Below are 9,633 nucleotides of genomic sequence, written 5' to 3' on the forward strand. Positions count from 1 at the left end.
AACACGAAAAATATAGAAATTAGATGAAAGCCATAACATGCTAAATCCTAATCGCGGGAACGCCGAGTTAGTATATATTTTTTAAAACCCAATGATTTGGTAAAAAAAGTGTTTTGTTTCATTTGAATCTTCTTCTTTTTTCATGAAAGTTTTCCTTCTATGCTGTTGAAGCGGGGGTTTGCGTGTGAGCAATGATGTGCGGCTGCGCCCCTAAACATGGGCTAGGGACGACTAGCCCGTCGTGCGGTGCGGCGGTGGCGCTAGAAAGAAAGAAAGAAAGAAAGAAAGAACAGTGACAGTAGTAGCTTGTTGCACGTCTGCACCGTGCGCCATAGTACTGATCAAGCCTCCTACTCGTTCCTAGGATGCACGAGCGGAAGAATCAGATCTTTCGATCCAACAGCAGAGGTAGCCAGATCCAGATCACGAGCAGGACCGTCCAACATCATCACTGCCCTGGTAGCCTCTACAGCAGCCACATCATGCCGAGCAAAATAAAATAAAATAAAATATGCTGCTCCCCGGCAGCGGCAGGCCTCGGACAAAGGGGAATATCCAGAGCAGAGCAGGCCTCGGCCTCGGCGACACGCCAGTGCATTGCATGGTACTCCTACTACGAGTAGGCGCTCGCTCGCTCGCTTTCCCACGGGCCGCGGCCGTCACCGCCATCATTGCCAGCCGGTTTGCCACCGCGCCCAAGACCCAATCACCTCGGTGGCCGGCTCGGTCGGTCGAGTGCGCAGCGGCCGGGTTCTCGGAGCGAGCGGATTTCGCCGGCTCCCGAGGACACCGGCCACCTACCTCGGCCGATCGATGATCACTGCCCAGCACAGCAGCAGTACTACTACTGTTTGCTGTGCCACAGTATGGGGTACTAGTACGGAGTGCACGAAATGGCGTCGCGTGAGACGGCCGTGGCCCGTGGGACAGACAGAACGTGAGGAGGGGTGCACGCAATTGGGCATTAACTCGTGCCTACGGATGCGACGGGTCACGCACACGAATTGAAGGGGGGGGCACGGAGACGGCATGGTGGTGCCACTGCCACGGCGGAGTTCATGCCCATCCCGTGCGCGCGCGCCCGCCCGCCCGCCGTGGAGGTGTGCGCACGTACGGGGCGGCGTGCACGTGAGCGGACGGGGATTGACATTCACGCCTCCCGCCGGTCACGTCGCGAGGTCGACGTCGGCCGAGCCGAGCACCGGTGCCGCTGTCCACGTCCATCGGTCCTCTGCAGGGCAGGACAGGGCAGGGCAGAGCAGGGCAGGGCAGGGAAGGTGGCAAAAGATTTCGCTGTCCTGTCGCCGCCCGTGCACGGGGAAAGGAAAAGGCTAGCTAGCTAGCCTTGCCCTCGCCCCTCGCTCTGCTGTCTCGAGCGCCGTGTCCCCCGTGTGGCGTGCTCGCGTTCGTCCGTGCGTAGGCGGTAGGGTGGCGCGAGCGCGCACGCACGCACGCGGACGTGCTGTCTGTCGCGCGGGGGCCGGGTGGATGGGCGTCCGCGGAGCGCGACACGCGACGGCTAGGAGCCTAGGAGCAGGAGGGGACTTGGCATCGACCTGCGGCGCCACGCTACGCTGCGCTAGCACGATGATGACGGTGATAAAGTTGGACAGGTCCTTTTTATTCCCTGGACAGATGGACGGACGGACGGACGGATGGATGGAAGGAACTTCGCCTGCCTGCCTGCCTGCCACTCTGCCGTTTGTACAGCGCACGGGCCATGCCACTCCACAGTTCCGGTGAAAGTTTCCCCGGCGATTAAAGAGGTACTGGTAGCCGGTTGGTTAAATTTTTTTTACAGTCTCGGTAGAATCTGACGATTGTCACTTTTTTTAACACGGTACAGACGCAAGTGCTCATATACACGCACATACATTCTAATTTATGAATACACACGCATACTCTATCCTTATGAGCACATTCGAAAGACTAAGCAGGCATATCATTGTTAAATTTACGAAGTCATCTTAGGCGCCTCGTCGTCGACAGGAACGTCTTCTCTCATTGAATGTGCATCGTCAAAAATACTGAAATAAATCTGAGGATTGTCACTTGCCAGTTCAAACTTCAAAGGTCATGCTCACACTGATCGTACATACTTCTACTACATACTCCTATCTTACAAATTGTACTAGTGTAGTAGTATAGTATATTGCATTGCCAGCAGCGCTCCTGGTCAATTCGATCGTTGCATCAGCATGTGATGTTTAACGCAGTTTAACACCCTGTGGCAGGGAGTTGTCAATTTTTTAACAGCGACCTTCCTCGTAGCGCGCCCATGCCCTGCGCTGCCGCATGCATGTGCCCAGCTAGTTGACGCGCCGTCGTTTCCTTCGATCGAGCCCGGGTTATTTTCACACTCTACTTTATTATTCAAGCAACGGAAAAACGACGCTGCAAGTGCACTTTTTTTAATTTTACATAACGATGCAAGTGCTTAGGCTGTTGACCTAGGGCCTTCGAACTTAATCCTACCTTTGTTTTCCCGGGGATACGGAAGACTGTACTATTACCCATGTTTACAGTGATTTAGGCTGGTCACAATGGACAGGAACATGAGCTAGTAACCTACACACTTCTCTACACTATATTACTATCTTCATAGTGGGTAGAAAGATGTATGTAGTGTCATGCAACGATGTATTTATTAGGTCATAGACTCATTGTTTCTTGGAGTGTGTGATGTTCCGGTAACTTAGCTAGTTACCACAAGAAGCTCTCTCTTCATTAAATATGTACCATATAAACAAAATTATATTAAAGTGTGTGATGTTACTCCTAAGTTTCTGCCCATTGTGACCAGCCTTATTCTTCTGTCAACACCTAACAAGACTAACTACAATCACCCTTCCGCCACGCGTCAACGTCTTAATGTCACCAACCAGCGCCATATAGTACTTGGATCGGTTGCCCGATGGCGCCTTGATTAATCATGGAGGCTGCATCTGCACAGTCCAGTTCCATCGCTATCGGTAAATAGAGAAACAAAAGGCAAAGTCGAGTCAATAAATAAATAAATAAACAATTTTGCTAAAGCACGTGTAGATGTGCCATAAGTATTGCACATCTAAGTCCTATGTCATTGATCTTACGTTGAGATTCGTGTGGACTTTTTTTTTCTTTTCCTCTTTGTATGCTTGATTCACTCACTTAGATGTGCAATAACTAGAGCACATCTAGATGTGCCCTAGACACACCCACGCAAAGTAAACATAGCCGGTCTGCTCCACCATTTTCTAGGCAGCGCCTAGGGTTTCACCTCCTAGGGTTTCTCCTTCGTTTGGCTGGTGGGAGGGGAAAGTGGGGGGCGACCACAGATCCTTCGTGCAAGTTGCTTCTTCTCCATTGTGAGTCCGCTCGCCCTCTCTGGCGCAGGCCGTCTGACAGGGCGAGATGGGATGCTGCGGACATGAAGATGCAGAGCGATGGCCGCCGCACTGAGAGATGGGCCGACAACAACCAGGGCAAGCTGGGCGCGGGGAGCTCCTCCTGTCTTCGTCAACAACAAGACTTCCGCCCGCAACAAGAATCTCACCCACAACAAGATCGCCGTCCAGCAAACTCCGTGCAAGAGGAACGCCTCCCCACTAGTGGGCGGCGCTGAAGTTTGCGTTACTTGCAAATAACTTGGGCATATGCTTGTGTGCTGTCCTAGAGCAATCTGTGGCAGATATGGTTTGCATGGGTACCTTCTTCCGATTTGCAATAATGTGCTTCCTTGGGAATATGTGCCTCCGATGTGTGGCTTCAGGGGTAAGGGGAAAGGTGTTAGGGCATATTTCTTCCTTAGTGGTTTTGGTGATTTATGACAATATTTTTGCGGACTAATCATGTGCATTGAGCATTTCTGATAATCCATTATATGACACAAGACGATTCGTGCCCCTCGGAGCTTTTGCGAAGACGGTGTTTTTCCTTCGTTTAATTTTTGGTGGACTTGAGTCGTAGGAACACTGTACTATTAAGAGGGGGGTCCGCTTCGGAAAGGTTTGGGTGGAATCATCATGCACACAGTCTCTTTGCACCCTCGTTCTTTCCCGGCAATTGAGCTTGTTCATCCCTTGTGCTTCAGCTTTTCAAACCAACTTAAGCAGTAGTACTGCTCTGCTCAACGGTAGTACCGCTCTAGTGGTACTGCCGCAGTTCAGTGTTGTTTCTTACTTCCACTTGTTTTCTGCATTCTGTAAATGGGCGGTAGTTGAGCAGCAGTTCAGCGTGGTAGTACTGCTCTAGCGGTACTGCGGCTCTAACTGCCACCCCACTACCGCAGGTTTACTGGGCACACTAAAGCTAAGCGGAAGTACCGCTCCACGGCTATCCTCCTGGCAATTGAGCTTGTTCATCCCTTGTGCTTGACTTTTCCAGACCAACTTAAGCGGTAGTACCGCTCCAGCAGTACTATCGCAATTCAGTGTTGTCCTTACTTCCGCTTATTTTCTGCATTCCGTAAATGGGCAGTAGTTGAGCGCGGTAGTACCGCTCTAGCGGTACTGCGGCTCTAACTACCGCCCCCACTATCGTAGGTTTACTGGGCACACTAAAGCTGAGCGGAAGTACCGCTCCGCGGCTGTCCTCTACTGCATGGAGTACCGCTTGTTTATTGCGTTCTGAAATGCTCAGTCCCTCGAGCTTAAGTAGAGCAGTAGTACCGCCCAGGGTGGCACTACTGCCCTGCCTTCGTCTACTACAGCTGGGTTCAGCTGTAGTTCAATACCAAGCGAGAGTACCGCTGGTGGGAGAGGTAGTACCGCTGGTGGGAGCGCAACTGCAGTTCAATACCAAGCGAAAGTACCGCTGGTGGGAGAGGTAGTACCGTTGGTGGGAGTGGTAGTACCGCTCCGGCGGCACTACCGGCTCCCTGATCTGCTCATTTGTACACTGTGGCTGAATCTTCCGTGCTAGCGGAAGTACCGCTCTTGAGCGGTACTACCGCTTGTGCATGAGCTGTGGGTGCATAACGGTTGGATTCTTTTCCCCGCTACATGAGGGAGTCATCTTCCCCAAGTTGACTTACCTCTTTCTCCCCTTAGCTCCATTGTTGTTCATAAGCTCATTCTTGCCCGATCTCTCTCCCTAGCTAATCAAACTTGTTGATTCTTTAGGGATTGCTTGAGAAGGCCTAGATCTACACTTCCACCAAGGGAAATTTGATTCCCCCACTAATCGCTTGCGGATCTTGTTACTCTTGGGTGTTTGAGCATCCTAGACGGTTGAGGTCACCTCGGAGCCACATTCCATTGTGGTGAAGCTTCTGGTGGTATTGGGAGCCTTCAATTCGGTTGTGGAGAGAGCGTCAACCTTGTTTGTAAAGGTTTGGTTGCCGCCTTCAAGGGCACCACTAGTGGAATCACGACATCTTGCATTGTGTGAGGGCATGAGAAGAATACAGTGGCCCTAGTGGATTCTTTGGGAGCATTGTGCCTCCACATCGCTTCAATGAAGACGCACTTCCTCTCAAAGGAAAGGAACTTTGGTAACACATGCTCGTCTCCACCGGCTCCACTTGTGGTTATTTCTTACCTTTGCTTTGTGCAAGCTTTACTTGTGTTGTATCCTTGCTTGCTTGCTCGCTTGTTGTTGTTGTTGTTGCTAGCATCATATAGGTTGCTCACCTAGTTGCACATCTAAACAACCTATTTGTTGTTAAACCTTATTTGTTAACAAAAGTTAAAAATTGGTAGTTGCCTATTCACGCCCCTCTAGTTAACCATATTGATCATTTCAATTGATATCAGAGCCTCGTCTCTTTTTAAGGGTTTCACCACCCGAAGAGTATGGTTGACGGGGATGAGGAAGTGCACGAGGCCATGGAGTTGAACTCGATCACTCGAGATGACTTAAATGAAGCTATGGCTTCACTTAAGACGTCTATGACAGCCGGGAGCAAGTCCATGTTTAAAGAATTACTTGAGGGGCTGAAAACTATTCCTGGTCCGTTGCTTGTGGTTAATCCCACCACATCGGAGTCGGAGGTCAATTCCGACAAGGAAGCGGCTAAAGGTACTCATACTTGTTCCCATCATGGTAAGAATGGGACATGAACCTATGCCTTGGTTCCCCCTCCCCGGGTCTACGGAGGACCGGTCCCTACGCCGCATATTAACAACCTTGGTCCTCCTCCTAAACTTGTGAAGGGTGATTTTGCTAATTGGGTTTTCCGTATCAAGTCTCATTTGAATCACAACTCAACTAATCTTTGGAGAATCATCGAGCAAGGCTTCTACCCGCATGATCCAAACAACCTCACTCCAAGAGAAGAGGTGGAAAATCAATACAATCACTTCGCATTATTCATCCTTCAATCTGCGATGCCTCCCAAAGATCTATCTCACTTGTGTTCCTTCTCCCGTGTAAAGGATTGTTGGGAACATATCATATCTTTGTATAAGGGGAGCTCAAGCATTCAACGGTCCAACTTTGAGGTGGTTCTTGATGAGGCCGATGAGTTTGTGATGATTGAAGATGAGGGTCCTCGTGATCTCTATGGAAGATTGACAACTCTTGTGGCTGCTCTTCAAGATCATGGGAGCAAGGATACGAATGACAATTGGATCAATCGGAAGTTTCTCAAGGCCATCATGCCATTCAATAAGGCCATGTCCTCCGTGATCCGTCAAAGGTTGGACTTCCATACCTTGTCTTCAAGTGAGGCGTTGGATGAGTTTATTGCCATGAACATCATGAATAAGACCGCCGACAATGCTCTAGCTCGTGCCCAACGATCAAGGAAGGCCTAACCCAACCTTGCTTCGAAGGCCAAGGCAATTTTGGAAGAAGAAGAAGATGAGGAAGAATAGAGTTGACCCGAAGACACCAAATATGCTTACCACGAGCACATGACTCTTGCTTCAAGGCAATTTTGGGGTAACAAGAGGAACTCAAAGCCTAACATCTCCAAGAACAACTCAAGTGCCTCAAAGGGCAAGCAACATGTGAAAACTTGCTAAATTGTGGCAATGCGAGTCACTTTATGGTGGATTGCCCCTATGAGAAGAGGGAAGACAATGATGGCAAACTTATCTGCAAGGACAAGGCCAAAAGTCCTTCCCAAGCAAGAACAACTTCACCAAGAAAGTGCCTCAAAATGGGTTGGTGGCACAAGAAGAGTACCTCTCCGATGATTATGATGAAGATACAAGTGGTAAAGGAATGGAAACAGCCACCGTGGCCATTGCCACCTCTTCCCCAACCAAGGTGTCTCTCTTTGATGCCCCCAACAAGAACCTCATTGCCAAGTGCCTCATGGGCAAAGGTACCAACAAGGAAACCTTCAACATCAAAACTTCCATCACTACTACTCCTTTGTTGGATAGTGTGGATGTTCATGTGGATGCAAAAGTGGATGAGAACGGATTTGATAAGTTCTTGAGAAGATAAGAGGTGAGACGAAGAAGCACTTTTTTGCTCTCAGAGTTGGAATAAACGTTTTGATAGTGTGATCAAAGCATTTGGTTTTATACAGACTTTTGGAGAAGCCTGTATTTACAAGAAAGTGAGTGGGAGCTCTGTAGCATTTCTGATATTATATGTGGATGACATATTATTGATTGGAAATGATATAGAATTTCTGGATAGCATAAAGGGATACTTGAATAAAAGTTTTTCAAGAAAAGACCTCAGTTAAAGCTACTTATATATTGAGAATCAAGATCTATTGAGATAGATCAAGACACTTGATAAGATTTTCAATGACTACATACCTTGGCAAGATTTTGAAATAGTTCAAAATGGAACAGTTAAAGAAAGAGTTCTTGCCTGTGTTGCAAAGGTATGAAATTGAGTAAGACTCAAATCCCGATCACAGCAGAAAATAGAAAGAGAATGAAAAGTCATTCCCTATGCCTCAGTCATAGGTTCTATAAAGTATGCTATGCTATGTACCAGACCTATTGTATACCTTGCTCTGTATTTGGCAAGGGAGTACAATAGTGATCTAGGAGTAGATCACTGGACATTGGTCAAGAATATCCTTAGTAAGGACTAAGGAGATGTTTCTCGATTATGGAGGTGATAAAAGAGTTTGTTGTAAAAGTTACATCAGTGCAAACTTTTACACTGATCCAGATGACTCTAAGTCTCAATCTGGATACATATTGAAAGTGGGAGCAATTAGCTAGAGTAGCTTCGCACAGAGCATTGTAGACATAGGATATTTGCAAAATACATACGGCTCTGAATATGACAGACCCGTTGACTAAGCTTCTCTCACGAGCAAAACATGATCACACCTTAGTACTCTTTGGGTGTTAATCACATAGCGATGTAAACTAGATTACTGAATCTAGTAAACCCTTTGGGTGTTGGTTACATAGCGATGTGAACTATGGGTGTTAATCACATGGTGATATGAACTATTGCTGTTAAATCACATGGCGATGTGCACTAGATTATTGACTCTAGTGCAAGTGGGAGACTGAAGGAAATATGCCCTAGAGGCAATAATAAAGTTATTATTTATTTCCTTATTTCATGATAAATGTTTATTATTCATGCTAGAATTGTATTTTCCGGAAACATAATACATGTGTGAATACATAGACAAACAGAGTGTCACTAGTATGCCTCTACTTGACTAGCTCGTTAATCAAAGATGGTTATGTTTCCTAACCATGAACAATGAGTTGTTATTTGATTAACGAGGTCACATCATTAGTAGAATGATCTGATTGACATGACCCATTCCATTAGCTTAGCACCTGATCGTTTAGTATGTTGCTATTGCTTTCTTCATGACTTATACATGTTCCTATGACTATGAGATTATGCAACTCCCGTTTACCGGAGGAACACTTTGGGTACTACCAAACGTCACAACGTAACTGGGTGATTATAAAGGAGTACTACAGGTGTCTCCAATGGTCGATGTTGGGTTGGCGTATTTCGAGATTAGGATTTGTCACTCCGATTGTCGGAGAGGTATCTCTGGGCCCTCTCGGTAATACACATCACATAAGCCTTGCAAGCATTACAACTAATATGTTAGTTGTGAGATGATGTATTGCGGAACGAGTAAAGAGACTTGCCGGTAATGAGATTGAACTAGGTATTGGATACCGACGATCGAATCTCGGGCAAGTAACATACCGATGACAAAGGGAACAACGTATGTTGTTATGCGGTCTGACCGATAAAGATCTTCGTAGAATATGTAGGAGCCAATATGGGCATCCAGGTCCCGCTATTGGTTATTGACCAGAGACATGTCTCGGTCATGTCTACATTGTTCTCGAACCCGTAGGGTCCGCACGCTTAAGGTTACGATGACAGTTATATTATGAGTTTATGCATTTTGATGTACCGAAGGTTGTTCGGAGTCCCGGATGTGATCACGGACATGACGAGGAGTCTCGAAATGGTCGAGACGTAAAGATTGATATATTGGAAGCCTATGTTTGGACATCGGAAGTGTTCCGGGTGAAATCGGGATTTTACCGGGTTACCGGGAGGTTACCGGAACCCCCCGGGAGCCATATGGGCCATCATGGGCCTTAGTGGAAAGGAGAAAGGGGCAGCCCAAGGTGGCTGCGCCTCTTCCCCCTCCCCTAGTCCTATTAGGACTAGGAGAAGGTGGCCGGCCCCCCTCTCTCCCTTCCCCTCCGAGGAATCCTAGTTGGACTAGGATTGGAGGGGGAA

Source organism: Triticum aestivum, chromosome 5A, assembly GCF_018294505.1.
Source record: "Triticum aestivum cultivar Chinese Spring chromosome 5A, IWGSC CS RefSeq v2.1, whole genome shotgun sequence".
Taxonomy (NCBI): domain Eukaryota; kingdom Viridiplantae; phylum Streptophyta; class Magnoliopsida; order Poales; family Poaceae; genus Triticum; species Triticum aestivum.